Source organism: Pteropus alecto, unplaced genomic scaffold (assembly GCF_000325575.1).
Source record: "Pteropus alecto unplaced genomic scaffold, ASM32557v1 scaffold95, whole genome shotgun sequence".
NCBI lineage: Eukaryota > Metazoa > Chordata > Mammalia > Chiroptera > Pteropodidae > Pteropus > Pteropus alecto.
Genome location: NW_006441071.1, coordinates 690,731 through 709,760, shown reverse-complemented (window position 1 = coordinate 709,760; position 19,030 = coordinate 690,731). Strand labels below are relative to the sequence as shown.

The 19,030-nt window shown below is 33.3% G+C and overlaps 1 protein-coding gene across 1 annotated transcript in view; it reads right to left on the bottom strand.

Moving 5' to 3' along the window:
* MLLT3 (MLLT3, super elongation complex subunit) overlaps nucleotides 1-19,030 on the bottom strand; it is a 233,872-nt gene that overhangs the window by 71,169 nt on the left and 143,673 nt on the right. The window lies entirely within an intron of this gene.

The following is a 19,030-nucleotide window of genomic DNA, read 5'->3' as shown; positions in this document are numbered from 1 at the left end:
TTTTAAAAAAAAATCTTGGAGCATAGCAAAATGTATGCTCAAAAAAAATGTATGGCCTTTATTGCATTCATTATTCCTAAAAGGGGAAGAGGAGGGGCTAGGAAGGAAAGAAACCAAGCATAAAGATGTACTTAACATTTGCTCTGAAAAACAAGAAAAGGATCCATAAATATGCAAATATTATAATACCAAATGTAATGAAGAAAGTAACAGAAACCAATTTCACCAGCATTTATGCTTTAAAATAAGGGCCTTAAATGTATATTGAGGGTTCAAAATCTAAGGCAAAATTTATCAAGTTAATTCTGATTTAAAGGAAATCTACAGTCTACTTTTCAAAATCAACTAAAAGAGTTGAAATTTCTTTAATTTAAAATTTCTTAAATTTAAAATCATGACCGACCCTAAAAGGAATAAAATTAATAAAGGGATAGAAATTCATAAAAATTTCAAAATAGGTAGGTAAATATCAAAAGAAAAGCCAAACAGTTTAAATTGTGTGTGTGTGTGTGTGTGTGTGTGTGTGTGTGTTTTGCGGGGGGAGGGTAAAGTAGACTGCTGATGATTTTTATGGGCTTTTTAGCATCATTTGACTTTAGAAATGTTTTATTTGAAATTAATATTATAAGACACTAAGATTGTGAAGCAGAAATCATTTCAACAATTGGTAGGACTAATAAAAAAAATGGACCAAATTTATTTCAACACCAAGGTTAACTAGAGGCAACAAGACCCAAAACTAAACATTTGTCAGTCAATGGGTAAAGGATTAAAAGAACATTATACAAGTGGAAGAGAAATGACACTTGAAAATAGCAATCTAAATGACCTGTGCATAAAAATAAAATAAAAAACATGAAATATCTATACACACGCAAAAAAGAAAAAGAAAAGTCTTGCTATTATAGGACACAATGTTTTTATGAGTTTCGATTTTTTAATAATGTTTTACCATTTTTGAAGGTGACACAACCAGGAAATAAGAGGGAACTCTACAAATACACCCTCACAGATCATTTCTAAACCTGATCAGGGAGGGGCAGCATACAGATTTAGGGAACTGAGGAATCATATCCTCAAATTCCTCAATTTACCTGGATCTATACAGAAGAGAGCCAATGCAAATATAACTACACCTACAGAAATAGAGATAAATTTATTTTGCACAATGACAAAAGATGCACCAATCATCCTATCAGGCATGAACTAATAAGTAATATGAAAGAAGATCAAAAGATGATGTTGGTCATTTAAGGAAAGAATATAGACAAGAATAACAGATTCCCCACTATGGAAAACAGTATGGAGGTTCCTCAAAAAACTAAGAAGTGATCTATCATATGATCCAGCAATCCCTCTACTGGGTATTTCTCCCCAAAACTTGAAAACCCATATCTGAAAAGATATTTGCACACCGATGTTCATAGCAGCATTATTCACAGAAGCAACAACATAAAAGTTGTGGGCCTATCAATGGTAATTGAGGCAAGAGAGGATTTGCTAAAGAAGCTTTGGTAAATATATACAATGGAATGTGACTCAGCCATAAGAAGAGATGAAATACTGCCATTTGTGACAACATGGATAGACCTCAAGATAATCATGCTAAGCAAAATAAGCCAGACAGAAAAAGTTGAAAATCACATGATATCACTTATATGTGGGATATAAACCTAAAAGCAATAAGTGAACAAGACAGAGACTCGTGGACATGGACAATAGACTAGTGGTTACCAGAGGGTAAAGGGTAGGGGAACGGGGAGGTAGACAGGGTAAAGGGGATCGAATACTTGGTGACAGAAATCTAACTATAGGAGGTGAACACACAGTGTAAGTATATATGTGCCTTACTGTTAAAGTGTACAGCTGAAACATTGGATTTCATCAACCAATGTCACCATAAAAATAATTAATTCATTCATTAAAAAAAGAATAACAGATTCCCCTCAGCCATACCTGACTAGGAGTTCCGCCAATTCTTTATTAAGACAAATTGGCCTTCATAACAAGTACAAAGAACAATTACATTTGGAAAGCAAAAGAGGCCCACTTGAGGAAGTTAACATGAACTACTCATTTTAGGAAGCTCACCTGATAGCAATGTGGTAGAAAGGCTGGAGTGGGAAAAGGTGAAGAAAGAAGAGGACTACTGTGCTGTGGAATGGTAGAGGTGATAACAATGGTGATGGGGTGGTGGTGGCAGTGGTAACAGCTTAGTGAATGCTTTCTAGTCCAGACTCTGATGTCAGAATTTTATAACTATTAATTCAACAATCTTGCGAAGTATCTATTATTAGCCACATTTCACAATGAGGAGACTGAGTCACAGAAAACAATGTGACCAAAGATGCACGTATAATTAGTGGCAGAACTGAGATTCAAACACAGGGTGTCTGGCTCTAATACCCACACTGTCAACCACTAGACATCTACTTTCAGAAGGTCAGTTGGTTTCAAAACCAGCTGCCAATCTTGCCAACATAACCTGAGCTGGAAATGAAAGAAGGACGGGTAGAAAGCAGGGCTCAGTGAATTTTAAAGAACACATTTAACATGCCTGAAAGTCTAGGCAGAACTATATAAAGGAAGTTCTATTTAGTTCCAGTAGAGGGGGTACAACTTTTCGATAGATGGCAAATATTTTGAAATCAGAGGTTCCTCTCGTCTATGTTTCAAGTGGCTTATACTTTGAGTCTTTTAAATTCAACAGACATTAAAATAGTTGTATTCAGAGGTTGATATTAGAAAATCAACCTTTCATATACTATCACAACAGAACACATTATCTCCAATTATTTTTAAGAATATCACAAAACTGTAAGATACTACATCTCATCTCACAATTAAATGTTTTCAAAAATCTGCCACACTACATAATTTGAAATGACAAAAATTTATAGTGCTCAAATAAAATAAGTGATCACTCCCCAAAGGATGATGGAGGGGACATTACTGTATAAGAAAATAAAGGATCCTACCAGGGCCTCCATGGGAGGTATTTAGAAAGAGAAGTAATTTGGGAAATTTAGCACAAAAATACACAGACAAGAAACAAACAACAACAACAACAAAAACCCCAAATTTTAAAGCCACAAAATAAATGGCTGTACAAGAAAGAAAATATGATTAACACTAAACATCTTAGCTGAGAATAAATATTTTAACTATAATATATATAATATATGTAATGTGCTGGGCATGTAGCAGGAGCTGTGTACTGCTACTACAGACAAACATAGAAAACTTAAAATTTGCAATATGTAACACAATGTTATCAAGTGTGACAATGCAGGTGTAAATGTTTGGATAACAAACAGGGAAGGTGGAAACAGGAACAGAGAAGAGAAAGAAACTCTAGGATAACTTGAGCTTATAAGTTGAGAATCAAGAGAAACTGTCCATAGTTGGTGGAACAAAAAGTAAGAGTTCTTTGTTTAACATCTAGAAAGTTAAATCCAAGAATTAAAAATAGTGTCATATTGGGAGTAAAATGAGATTGAGCAAACGGGTTAGATTCTATGGAGAAATAGAAGCATAAGCACTTATTTTGAAAATTTGGGGCAGTAACCAAAGACCTTTAAAAAAAAAAATCAATCCATAAATAAATAAGAAACAGTTAAATTGTTTCCGTCCAGAAAGTGGGAAGGATGTTAGGGAAGAATAAAATAAAGGACTTTTGGGTTCTGCTAAAATACTATCCTTTATTATTTAATTTTTTAAAACATACATATGCATTATTTTGATATAATTTCTTAGACCTTCCAAATATACTTTTATATTCTCTCCACTTTTGTTTTACCTATTTGCACTTGAGATTTTCTTATATAAATTTTACATACTATTAAAACATGAAGGAAACACTTTCAGTTCTAAATTGAATAAGTAGCAGTTAAATTTTCATCCCTTTAACCTTCTGTTCAAAAGCATTAAAAGTAAACCCAATAAATATTTTTTAATATTAAAAAATATATTGAAGCACTTTATCTGCATGTAAAACATAAATTTAACTATAAAATATTAATTGGCAAGAATATTCAATATTTTACAAAATAATATTCCAAAATTAGACAAAATTTTTAAACGACTAGTCTCAGGTATGTTGTATATACTATAAAATATTTTTATTTCAGAACAGAACACAACCTCATTTAAAATGCTCCTGTTATATAGTCTTCCCTAATGTGCTATGAATTAAATTCTAAATCATAATTAAGTACAATTAACAGCAAGTTATATTTAGACTTCATAGTTTCAAGTAAACTTATTTACTTTTGTGGTATGAAACTAGAAGCTGAAATAATAATTATATCACTTCTCTTTCTAGGTTTATGTATATTTAGCTTTGTACAATATCCATTTTCTTAAATAACTGCCAGATTATTTTTGTCCTTTCTTTTAGTAGTAGGTGGATTTCTGACAATGAGGCGTGATAAGTAATTGTTACTCACAGAGAGTAGTCAATCTTCAATGTACAGTACTAATCATGATGGAGTAGCTGAAAGTATAAGACGGAAAACAGTGCCCAACACATAAAAATTCAATATATCTATTGCATAAATAAAATACCCAGAGAGACATAATTAAACAATGGGAAAATATAATCACAGTTATGCTGTCTCATCACCTTCTCTCAATAGTTATTCACTATATATTTACTGAGTCTCTAGCATAAGCAAAGAACTATACTGAAACTGCTAGATGTACTATGGTTTCTGGGGGGAAAAAACCTTATTTAGGCAATAAGGTAAATTCTTTGGAAACTCTCATTACAACTAGATCTTGGATAATTACAAAACTCTTTATTGCTAAGCTTAAATAAATAAAGAGAAACTCCAAGAATCAAGAGTATATTAAAGAAATAGAGAGAGAAAGGGAAAAGAGAAGAGAGAAATTAAAACATTAACTGTGAGCTACAGTCAAGCATGAGAAATGAAGTTGCCTAAAAGGTCAGGGCCCATAGCATATTTGAAGACTGAACCTCAGAGTCTCTCGGAAACCCAGAAGAAGCCTTTATAAATTTGCTTTTAGGGAAAAGTACTCTGAATTCAGGCCCCAAGATTCCATAAGTTCAACCAAATCAAATATAAACTCAGAATTTCAAAATATCCCTAACACAAAGAAACAAGCCACCATGATCTGAGAGTCTATAAAAGAACCTTGAGCATCTTAGATATTGGAATCCTCAGATGCAGAAGATAAAATAACTACATATAAAGTGTGACAAAAAAATTGGAATCTAAAAGTTGACAAAGCAAAAAAAAAGTCAGAAAAATAAACAAACAAACAAATAAAGTGACCAAGCAGTAAGAGGTGAATAAAAATGATGAGGATACTGAAAAGAAACAAATAAGACTTTAAGAAAAGGGGGGGGGAGGGAGGAGGAATCACTGTTGAAATTAATATCTCAATGGATTAAACAGCAGATTAAACACAGCTGAAAAGAATCAGTGAACTGGAAGACAGACACGAACAAACTGCCAGAATGCACACAAAGATACAAGAAAATGGAAAATATAAAAGCTATTAAAAAGACATGGAGAACACAATAAAAACAACAAATATCTAATCAGAGGCTGGAAAAAACATAGTATATAGGTAATTTAATAGCTGAGAATTTTCCAAAATGATAAAAGTCATAAATCCACAGAAAGAGTAACTACAATATAAAAATATATATATAAATTAAAAGTAATTTATTCCTAGACACACTGTACTAAAAAGGTAGTAAACTAAAGACAAAAAGATTCTAAAAGCAGTAAGAAACAAAAGATTACCTGTTGAAAAAGGAATCAGTGAACAAGTGGTGTGTTACAATGGCTACTATAAGCTCACAACAGCTAATTGTTAAATTTTCAGAAATTCTGTGAATCAATTTTTAAAGACTATTATTAAAAATTAAATTATATAAATATACAAGTAGAAAAAAATTAAAAGCAAAGGTAATAGATAAAACTCATCATTTCTTAATTATTTTATAGCATATATGTGCTCTTGAAGTAATTATGCCTATTAATCAGGATGGTGGAAATACTTCATAATTGTGTGCTGCTGCACATCTCTTTCTAACTCTGCAATAACTGACATAACATGGGAAGAGTATTTATTTACACCATGAAAATAAGCAAACACTAAAAATCAAGAGTTCTCCACCACCCCCAGAAGTAGTTGCTAAACATCTACTAGCATAAACCCTAAATGAGAATGACATCAGACTTCACAAAAAACAAAAGAAAAATATTTTCGAAACACTGAAAATAAATGTCAACCTAGAACTGTATAACCAGCAAAACCACTATTTATATAGGGGTTACAGTCAAAATTTTTATAGTAAGACAAAAATTAAGAGAGTTTACCAATAGGAGACTTTCATGAAAAGAACTTCCACAAGATTTACGTCAGAAAAAAAGAAAATGAACTCAAAAAGAAATTATAGTAATACAATTAAACTAAAAGAAAAAACTTTTTAAATTAAAAAGAAACATACATTTCGAATTATAAAAACACATTTCTAAACAATTCATAGGCAAAAGAAATTAAAATGGAAAATTTTAAATTTATCATATCGAATAAAAGCAACAGTACACATATGGAATGTTGTTAAAACAATGCTCAGAGGAAAAATTTTAGCCTTTAATGCTCACATTTGAAAAAAAACTGAAAGAATTTTGGAAAACAATGGGATAACAAATTCAAATAACAGATTATAGAGATTTTTTTAAAAGCTAATAAAAAATTCAAACCCAGTGAAATAATAAAAAATAGGAAGGAAAAAGAATACACCTGCCAGTACAGCAGAGATTAAACAAATAATGTTATAAATAATTTTTTGCCAACAAATTTGAAAGTAAATTCTTAGACAAATATGACTTACTAAAACTGACCAAGAAAGAAATAAAAATCAAGAATTCTTTATTAAAGTCAAGTAAGTAGCTTAAAATCTTCCTATCAAAAAACATCATCGGGTCCATAGGCAAGCAAGTTCTAGGAAACAATCATTTCAATTTCATAGAAAATCTTCCAAAAGATAGAAAAGAGAAAAAAACATTTCTTTACACAGCAAATATTATCAAAGTAACAAAACTTGCCAAGAAAAGAAAACACATACCAATTTCACTCAAAAATACAGATGCAAAATTTTTGAATAAAATATTAACGCAATTAATACAATTGTGGGGTTGGGGGAACCTAATAGAGCAAGATCAAATTGGTTTTATCCCAAGAATTTATGAGTATTTTAGCATGACAAAAATGCTTGTCAGGCACCACATTAACAGATTAAAGGAGAAAAAAAATCTGTTCATCTCATGAGATGCTGAAAAATTATCTGATAAAATCCACATGTGATTAAAAAAAAAAGTCAATGAAACAAGACAAAGAGATAAATTCCTTAACTTGACAAAAGGTAGCTGCTAAAATCCCATGCAAATAACATTTTAAATAAGGAATTATTAGAATTATTCCCTTTAAAATTAGGAACTTTTATACTTAATATTTTACTGGTAACTAGTCCTACTGACACAGGACCACAGAAGGTTGTGGGAGTGGGGACGGAAACTGGAAAATTGAAAATAAGAAAGATACATGTTACTATTCACATATAATATGACTGTCCACACAGAAAAACAAAAGACCTATGCAGAAAAGTGACTGTAATGTTTAGTAAGGTAGTTAGAAGTAATATCAATATGCAAAGGTAAGCTTCGTATTACATATTGGCAACAAACAGGAAACATTTAATATTCTACCTATAACAGCGATAAAAAAGATAAAGTACCTAGGAATAAACAAAACATAAAACTAGCTAGATCTTTATCAAAAGTATTTTCAATACTTTAACAACTGTAAAGAAAGCCTAAATAAACTGATAGAGAGAATAGGTTCATGGATAACAACACTCATTATCCATAGATTCAATGTAATATCAGACCAAATCTTAACACTTAAATTGATTCTAAAATTTATATGAAGAAAAAGAATGATGTAATAGAACTTGTCACACCATATAGCAAACCACATTACAAAATTATAGCGATTACAACATTGTGGTATTACTGCAGAAATCAACACACTAACCAATGGAACAGAAATGAACTACATCCCCCCAACAGATTCACAAATATATGAAAATTTGACAGGGTAAGCTCTGTAGATCACTGAGTAAAGCATAGACAACTTAATAAAATGTGCTGGGACTGATTTTCTATATAGGAAAAAATTTAAATTAGACTCTTACCTCATACCATACATAAAATCAATTCCAGATGTTTGAAAATATTTAAATGTTAGACAAAACTTCTCAAACATGTTGGAAAAGAATACAAGAGATTATCTATATGACCCTGGGATATAAAAGAACATATTAAATGGGACACAAGAACTAACCATAAAAATCCAACCACTTTAAAATAAAAAATTTCTATCTACCAATAAATATAAAGAAATATAAAAAGCCATTACTAAACGGGCAAGCTAGGAAAAAATTCCTATGGTAAATATAACCAACAATAGAATCATATATTCAGAATATAAAAAGACCCCCAACAAATAAATAGAAAATAAGCAGAAGATATGAACGAATATTTCACAGAGAAAGAAGCATGAAAGAATGGCCACCAAAATGTATGCTCAGCCTTATTACTAATCACTGAAATTGTAAAATAACAATAAGATACAATTTTATGCCTACTAAGTAGTATAGAGCCCTGGTCCCCTACCTTTTTGGCACAGGGATAGGTACTCCTATGAGAATCTAATGCCTGATAATCTGAGGTGGAGCTGAGCCACTGGAGAGTGGCTGCAAATACAGATGAAGCTTTGTTAGCTCACCCTCTGCTCACCTCCTGCTATGAGGCCCAGTTCCTTACAGGCCATGGACCGGTACCAGTCAGCGGCCTAGGGTTTGGGGACCCCTGGTATAAAAGGACAAGTCTGACTAGAAAAGAGAGCAATGCTGATATAGGATTCTAAATTGTTACAGCTACTATATAAAATAATAAAAAGCTAAATATGTGAGTGGCCTATCGCTTGGCAATTCCATTTGTAGGTATATACCCTAAAGCAGTATTTCTTTAAATGCAGTCAGGGGACCAGTAACATCAATATTACCTGAATGTTTATTAGAAATTCAGATTTTTAGGTCTTATGGAATAAGAATGTATCATGGGGCCCAGTTTGAGAATTCTCATTCTTAAACTGGATGATAGGTTTATGGTATTTCTTTTATATAAAGAAATATAAAATACATATAATTCTCATGTATCAATTATAACATAACATTTTTATTTTAAGAAAAACTCAAAATTCCTGATGTTAGAACTTTATTGTCTAGTAAGGGAAATTCACATTCTGTTTCAATGGACACTTACTAGCTGCTATGAACAAAGTATACACATTATCTCATTTAATCCTTTAAGAGTCTGTGAGAATAGGTACTTAGCAAAGAATAGACAATCAAATACGCATTGAGTGAATAAATGATTGAATAATTTTATAATACAAAAAGAGAAAGTTTGATTATATGCTGTGTATTGTAGTTCTACTCACTGGAGTTAAATGAAATAACGCAGATGATTAATTCTATTAACAAAAAGGAGCTTATGATCTATTCTTATTGCTTCTGCATTGTATTACTAATTAGCAAAAGTATAATGAAAAAACCTTTTCATTTTTTCCTTTGGAAGTATATGGTCAACAGTGTAGAAACTAACAAACTACAGGGTGGAGTTAACTAATATAACATTTCTATATTACCAGAATTTCCATTTTGTGCTTTAAAAAAGCAAAGTTAGTTATATACAAGGCACCAGCATTCTTCAGGGTGGAAGAAAAGCAGAACTGTAATAATACAAGAAATTACCAAGGCTAAAAAAAAAATCTGTGACACATTTAGCCCATGCACTCTAATAAGAACTACAAAAAAAAGTGCAAAGTCAGAACTTTTTTTCATTGAATACATATTAATGTAAACAAAGTCACTTGGGAAACGGCTGCCTTACAAAATTATTTCCATCCTTCACAAAGAACAATTTCCTTTCATAGGGCTCCTACAAATGTAAGTCTTTTTTTTTTTTTTTAGATTTGGTTCAACTATTGTGTTCCCCCTGCACCTGGAATAATGACCAACTCCTTACAGATGCATTCTAAGTATTTGTCTTTGAATGAATTTATACCCTTATTGAGTATTTATTATATAGTAGGCACTAGGGAATACCGGATCAAATGTTATAGTCCCCATTTATACAGAGCTAACGTAAGTGATTAAATCAAAACAAAATGTGCCCTTTTTCTTCCTGAACAATTTGGTCCAAAAACTATTAGATGAGGCCAAGAAAGGTAGGCAACAGGAGACAAAGAGAGGGCCATGATGTGAGGAGGGGTGTCCATGCAGTAACTCAGAGCCACTAAATAGGACCTGCTCCTTGAAGAAATGGCTGAATCTAGATTTGGGACAAAGTACCAAGTGAGCCTGAAACACCTTAGAACAAGAAGTCTGAACTATGCAAAGACTGATCAGAACATGTCAAAAAGACATAGAAAACAGATTGAAGAGATTCCTACTAGCCAAATCAGGACAATCTAAGCACGAAAATAAATAATGACAGCAATGGATTATAACCCCATTAAAAAATATGTATATATCCATGAATCCATGATGATATAATAAACTCAAGAATAAATTTAAGTTTGAGGAGGAATGAAATACGTACATTTTCTCAAAGTACCACCCAATAGAATATTCATTAATTACAAAGGAAAAAAAAGGAATTTACAGTGGGAAAGCCTGGCAGACACCATCCGAATCCAGAGACTGGAGTCGCATCACAGTAATAATGGTATAGTACAATGGAAATCATGCACATAATTAGGTGCAATGAGAGGAGCCCCTTATTGCTTCTGTAATATCCCTGCCAGATATCCATAATCAAAATCTAGTCTAGATTCAGATTATAAATTTGAATTATCTGGAGGAAATATCATATAAACCCAAACTGAGGGCTATTTCCTAAGTACTTGGCTTGAAATAATTTAAAATTTCAAGTTCATGAACGTCAAGGAAAGATCAAGGAACATTTCTCAATCAGAGAAGACTAAAGAGACATGACAACTAAATGCTACATATAATTATCAATTGGATCCTTTTGGTATAAAATTAAAGGACTTCATTGGAACAATCTGCAAAACATGAGTGAGATCTGAGAAACAGAGCTGTTGGTAAGGTACCAATGCTAATTACTGACTTTGATGGCTGTTATCATGGTTATATAAGAGAATGCCCTTGTTTTCAGGAAATAAACACCAAAGTATTCATGGATGATAGAGCATCATATTGGCAATTTACTCTAGAATGGTTCAGTAAACAGTATAGTATATTTGTACTATACTTGGAATTTCTCTATATGTTTGAGATTATTTCAAAATAAAAATAATTATAAGGTAAATAATATTATTTGGAAGAGCCCCATGTCTCAATCCATGCACAATGGACTAAGGGGCCTGGGAAGGGCATCAAAATCAGAGGGTATCCTTGATCTTTAGAAGCCCTTAAAGCCTGCTTGGGGTGAGATGGAAGCAGGTAGGGTCCAATAATAAAGCTTCTGGCACCCCACTAAAAGAAGTGAATACCTTCATATGTACTGCAGCTTTTTCTCCTAAAAGCACACAAGGGCAGCATAGATTGATGGCTAGAAATTTCTTTTTGTTCTGTTTTGTTTTTTAATCTTTTTTCTTTCTTTCCTCCTTTTTTTTTTTTTTTTTTTAAGGAAACTTAGTTAGGTTTTTTTTAGACCTCTGAGAAGACGAGAATGTATGAATGTATTATCTCCTGAAATTGACCAAGGGTAGAGTTTGGCAGAAAGAAAAAAAATCTTGTGTTCATCCACTATACACTTAGCACCTGGCATTAAGGGTGGCCTATAGTAGTATACGTAAATATTTTGAAAGTACTTATACTTCCTTTGGAAGAAACAAGTACTAAGCTAAAAAAAAAAAAATTCTCCTAGAACGAAATTTTTATTGTTTTACTAAACACTTAAGCTACCTGGACAGGGGATGAGAGGAATTCAGGTTGGTACCTGAAGACTAAGGATAGGACAAGATTTAGGAAGGTCCTCTCAAACTTGATTTGCAGAAGTAGGAGAAATCAATTTTATTCCGGGAATTTCGATCTATGAAGCAAGAAACAAAAGGATAAAAATGTTCTGCCAGAAGTCTTCCAGGACTCGAAAAGCATCTTGGATTTCCTGAGCCTGTTCTACCTGTCCTAGATTCAAATACTCTGAACCATTTTTAGGTCATGCATCCTGATTTGGGGGGAGCGGGGGAAGGGAGAGGGATATCAAGAAGTCAAATCAGCTTCTCCAAAGAAGAGGTGGCAAAGCTCTCAGGAAGCCAATTCTGACAGTGTATTACCATCCAACTTTCCACTCGAGGAATCACCAGGACTCCATAACTTATTTGCATCTCTACTTTCAAAAACCTGGTAGATTACAAAGTTATTTGTTGACTTTATTATAGTCTTTTTCATATGCTGGTTAATGCCAAGAAAAACCACTTCTAAAGTCATGTAGACCCTTGTTATTCAGCTGAAAAAAAAAAAAAGACTGCAAAAATTATGCTTGCCTCTAATTTACAGAAAATGAAAACATAACCAATCCTCCCAGATAGGTTGATGCTGGCTTAAGAAATACTGAATGGTGAGGGAGCAGATTCCTAATTATCATTTTATCCATGTAAACTGGATTTGCAGAAGCAAGAGAAATACAGAGACCTTCCGTCTCTGAAGCAGGAAACAAAAGGATGAAGTCTGCTGCCAGCAGCAAGCAAGCTGCTTCGCTCTGGCAATTTATCCAGCTGTCTTAAGGAAGAGGACTCATGCAAGATTGCTCTAGTGTTCCGTCCTAAGCAACTAAAAGAAGTGCCCTGGGGACTTGTTTTATTTTTAATTCCTTACCTCTTTTAATTGTATTTTCAAAAGAAATCTAATATTGCTCCATGTTACTATGTTATTATAGAAAAAATAAGCAAGAACACTGAACAAAAATCCTGACTCAGCTATCCTTTGCTTCACCAATCATTTTAGTAGTTGATGCCTTAGTTTATTCATCTGCAGAATGGGGAGTTGACATATTACATCAACGAATCACGTCAGCTATAAAACTGTATGTATATGTATCTTTTCTTTATTTTATAAATGAGGAAACAACCAATAGAGATGAATCATTTGTCCAAAATTACACAGCTAGTAAGTACCAGTGCCAGCACCTGAAAAACTGTCTGTTTCATAACAGTCTGACCTTTTAACTGCTGTGCTCTGTTCTCTTCCCCCAAAGAAACCAGGATAGATATTCAGAAAATGAAGCAGTGAGAAAGCCTCACATATCTCAACAATTCAGATAGGTTTGATTATTACCTTCAAGACTGATTAATCAAGCGCAGCATTTACTTTTGTGCCTGTGAGGCAGTCATCCTGTGTTGGTTGCTCTGCAATGCAGAGGCACATACATCTTTTAATCTCAATGAATTTTCTTTTTAAAAAGGTAAATCAGAATAAAGATTTCACTATAACATTTTTTAATCAAAAAAAAAAAAAAACTGAAGCCAAAATTAGGAGTATGCACATAAGCCATAAATATTCTTCAGAAGAATAAAAAAGAGGCAAGAATAGGATTCAAGTGAGATGATCCCAGGGCACAGTGTGGATGGAGAGAGAGAGAAGCTCAAGAAACTTGACCCTGGAAGAGGAACATGATGGTCAAAAGAAAGAGACCCTTTCTTTTTCAAGAGTAGAAAGAAATCTAGGAAGAAAAAATATAGAAGGGGCATTAAAGAAATAAGATTCAATAAGAACAAGTTCCAGCTCCAGCCCTGGGACCTATGTGAAAAGTCAAAGCAGATAAAGTGCATTTAAATCTGAAACACAGTAGAAAGCATTCTTATCAATGGTGACTGTTATTAAGATCTAGAATATCTCTGATCTGGAATTCATCAATGTTCTCTTTACCAAAGCATTCAGAACTCAAAATTATCAGAAAAAGAAATTCCAATTCATTTAATCTTTACCTTAAATAATAATAAGTCGCTACCCACTATGTAAAATTCCTGATACAAGGGCAACATTACTCAATTGGTCTTCCAGTTTTTGTGGCCATGTCCTTTCAAAGGGTTAGCCTGTTCTCATAGTCACTGACATTTGAAACTCCCAGTTCAGCACAATGGTCTTATCAAAAGTACTTCTGCTCCCTGTGCTTAAGCCAGACCTTTATAGATATCTATGGATATTGGATAATAGTGTCATAAGCTAAAAACACAAAACAGAGTGGCAGAACAAGAGCCCAGGCTAAACTTTTGAAAGGATACTGCCATTCCAAACAGGCATACTCTAAGAACGAATTTTCCAAAAAGTTTTATTTATTGTTTTCCCAGATCACTCCTATCCAGACTATCTCAGACAAGATAGTTGTGTTTTACATCAAAATCCCCTTTTTGTCTGAACTTACAAATAGTGTCACCACTGTAAATGGTTGTTCAGATGGTGCCCTGCACAAGGATTCTTCATCAACGGAATTAGAACAACCTGGCATCCAGAACAACCTCTATCCAGGCTGTGTTCCTTGAGCTGCAGTTTCGTGGGGCGAGAAACGGACACGATTATTTCTAATTTGCCCAAGGATGCCATGGATACCAAATGGGTAGATTTCTGCCTATAAACCCACCTAACTCCATCCTTACACCATTAAGAGTTCATGGTAAAACTGATATTCATAAAGTTAACTAGATTTTTATTATTCCTCCATTTTACCATACTATAGTTGAACAGGCCAGTTTGTTTTATGGATAGGGCATCCTTAGTTTACTCAATGTTTCCACTAATGAAATCTTTTAAATTTAACCATTTCACACTACCCACAGGCTCCTAATCTACCCTATAAGGGTAGGATAGGTGAGAATGACATTTACAGAATCTAAAAGAACAAGTTATAAAATCTACACCTACAATGATCTATATTAATATATAAAATTTTCTAAGTAACAGACCTAGTATGGCCCATATAGTTTCACACACACACACACACCCACACAATTAGACCATCGCACTTTTGTATTGTCAGAACCATTAGAAACCAAATTTGTGAAAAACAGTTCTTTGTTCCTAATGTCACATATCTTTAGGCCTTAAACCAGTAACTTTTATTTCGAGAAGCTGAGAGTCATTAGGTGAAAAAAATAACAACAAATAAATATAGAAAAATGGAAGGAAGGAAGGAAGGAAGGAAGGAAGGAGGGAGGGAGGGAGGGAGGTTTTTTTTGAGGGAGGGAGGAAGGAAGAGGGAGGGAAGGACGGAGGGAGATGGAGAAGGAGGCAGAGAGAGGGAGGGAGGGGGAGGGGGGAAGGGAAGGAGAATGAGAGCATATTACCAGTAACTTCTTAACCACTAAAATTACTTCTTAACCACTAAAATTTTCATATCAATCTTCTGAAGTGTGATGAAATGTTTTTGAAGAACAAAAATAAAATGTCACATACTTTAAAACCTATACAATTTATATTTAATATAGTAAGTAAAAATATAAACATTTGTAGGATTTTATAGATACAAAAAAAAAAACAATGTAAAATACTGACAGTGGTTATAGTCACTGCAGGGATTATAACAGTTTATTGTCTTCTTTTTGCTTTATTGGAAAATCTACATACTTCGAAGTTAGCATGTATTTATTTTAAAATCAAGTAAAAATTAGATTCCTCCTTGAGGCTCAAATATGTTCGTTCTAGTAGAGTACCATTGTGATATCAAAGACTTAGAAGAAATCTTTTATTTTCACCTTTCTAGATAATATATATATATGATTTAAACCAAAGCATAATAAAAACCTGTAGGAAAAAAAAAGAGGTTGTTTCAATAAATAAAATGATTTACTAATTACTTAACTATGTACTAACATTTTATTTAATAATCTCAAGTGGGAGAAAGAGGATATTATGTTTATTTTAGATTTACACCAACTTAAAGCTTACAGTAAATTAGCAGCAGATTCAAAAATTGAATTTATGCCTTCTGATTTCAAATCAAACATTCTTTCTATCATACCATGATTGTGTCCCTTTTAGGGGCTATTATATTAAACAACCTACCATTTATACTCACTCCTTGATAATGAAGCACAAATATCTATTTCAAGAGTCTAGACATTTATTTTTAAACTGCTGCCTTCAGATCCTGATTAATGTCAGCTTTTTTTATCATTTATGGAACAAAAAAAAATCAGAGAATAAAATGTTAATCATAGATAGCTTCCTTCTCCTCTACGCACTACCCCCAAAATTGTTTTTATTTAATATTATAGATTATGAACCCCCGAAATGTCCAATGGGGATAGTCAACATAGGAAGCTGCTCTCATAAGTGCCTCCTTTACAATCCAAGGTGTAAGGGAACAGACTCAATATATAACACAAACTAAGTATGTAGCTTTGAAACAACTGCATAATGAACTACCTGAGCCCAGAAGGAAGAAGGAAATTGAACCAAGTTTTCAATTGTAACATTTTTGTATTTTAAATACAAAAGAGAAAGAATTATTCATTTTTTTTATTTGAAATTCTCCAAGATGCACATTCTTTGCTTCCTTTTCTAATCATTTCTTATTTTCCCAGCTTCTTGTGCATTGGCAGCAGCAGCTAGGGGCAAGGTTAAATGGTGGTTTTCTTTCAGATATCACAGCATTTCCTTTCAAGACTACGTATCGTCAGCTAAATTGCTACTCCTGGAGATGGTCCACAAGAAAGAGGGTACGCCATCCAATACTGACAGCTATAATACTCAACAGAACTTTTCCTAGTACACATTCTAGGAACATGGACCTGTTTCATTTCTTTTCATTCAGCCTTTGCTCAATTTATGCAGTAAGGGTATTTGAGCTTTGGACAAAGTGAAAAGTGTGCTCCTATTTTTCCCCTTCTTACTGAAAGTGTAAATAGGTAATTGGGAAGAAATGAACCAATGAAGGCAGGAGTATTATATACCATCGATATTTTTCGGTGCATATTTTCAAAAGTCTATAACTATCCTACGGTCAACTTATGTGACTTTCAGAAGAAATTAAACCATAAAACCACTAAATACGCTGAGTGACATAAATAACTTTCAACTATCATAACCATGCTTTCCCTAAAAATTTATGAGATCAATGTTACATTTGGAATTGGAATTAAGGCTGATAACTTTGACATTCTATTTATCATTTATATGTATGTTCTACCTTCATGATTTAATTTTCGGGGCTGAGGGTGAGGAGTGGGATGAGGAGAGAACTAAAGATATAGAAAGGAGAAAATACCAAATATGACAAAAAAGTAACCTCAACTCTGAGAAACCACCAAATAAATGAGGCAGCCTGCTTGATCGTACATTTATTCAAATAAATCACCTTTTATCAGTGCTGGTGAAAAACGTCAGCATCCTTTTATCCTTTGAGGCAGACGATTACAGGATGATATATATAAGAAAATAACAAAAAGGCACACTTGTCCCAAAACAAATATCCAAAAATCCAATGAAGCAGTCCAGTAACAGCTATTAAAATAAACTTTTTTTGTATTTTTTTTTTTTAGTCATTTTTTTTAAATTAGCAGGCAGCCAACCATCTCTGGGCACTGTTAAGATCAGTTTGCCACAAAAGCCACTTACATTTTTAGAAGCCAAAGACTTGACAAATCAGTTCCTACGAACATAATTTGTTGCACATTGAAGAAAGCCTGAAAACACAGACCTTGGTTAAAGAGGCTTCGGTATCTTTTTGTAACCTTTCCAAATATAAGTATGTGGGAAGAGTACCCATAAATTTGAGTTGAAACTGAAACACTTAGAATATTTCCAATTTAAAATACTTTAAAATGTGGTCTTTGAAAGGAAATGAAAATGGGTTTTAAATACATAAAAAGATGCTCATCATAACTCATAAGATAAATGTGAATTAAAAATGAGATATCATTTTCATTCACTCATCAGATCAGGGGAAATTTTTCATAAATCACCATGTGGAGAAATAGGTGCTCTCACACTTTGTTGATGCAAGCATAGAGTAGTATTACTTCTTTGGCAGCAATTTGTAAATGTCTATCAAAATTTAAATTCCACTTTGCCTTGGAGTCACAATTTTACTCCTAGGAATTTATCATACAGACATACTCATCCATGTGTACAAAGAACTATGTAAAGGGTCATTCACTACAGCTTCGTTGGTGGTCTGAAGAAGCCTCACTATATGTCATTTTGTATTGCGAATTTACCTATTCAAAAAAAATCACAAGCTTAGGGGGAGAAAATGTGATTTGTATCGTTTAGAAGTTAGAAGTGTTGTAAACTCCCCTACAAAAGGAAATAGTAAACTACCCTTTAGAAAATTCATTCCAGTACCCTGTGATAAAACGCCATGTCAGATGGCTTGTTGCAGCTGCATTAGTGAAAGCTCCTTCTCATAAGATGCCTTTAATAACCAAACCCCCTTGTTGGGGGTCCACTGTGGACTTGAATTCCACTTTACAATATGCAGAGTTTCATGAAGATTCCAATTTATTCCTTACAAAAACATATCATATATAAATGCAACTGTCACTCTGAAAAAACAGGACTGCATTATGCTACAGACTTAACACAGACTGAAAGCATGTTCCCTATGTCTTCTCCAGCAAATCTTGCCAAATGGGTGTCTGAAATGTCCTATTGAAACAGGTGGTGTCTGAACAGAATTGGATTTCTGCCTATAGAAACCCTAGTTTTAACAACTGCTGTGGTTAGTTTTAATTTTCAGTCCTCAAAATTAACTGCTTGCCAGTGATTCATAAATAGACTGAACAACATGTTTAGACTTTGCCTTGTTTAATTGAAGAAAAAAGGAAGGAAGGAAGGAAGGAAGGAAAAAGAAGGGAGGAATATGAAAAGGAAGGGAGGGAGGAAGGAAAGAAGGAAGAGAAGAAGCTTGACTTGTCTTACCCAGTGACCTGTGTTAGTATTGGCAGCCTGTCCCTGAAA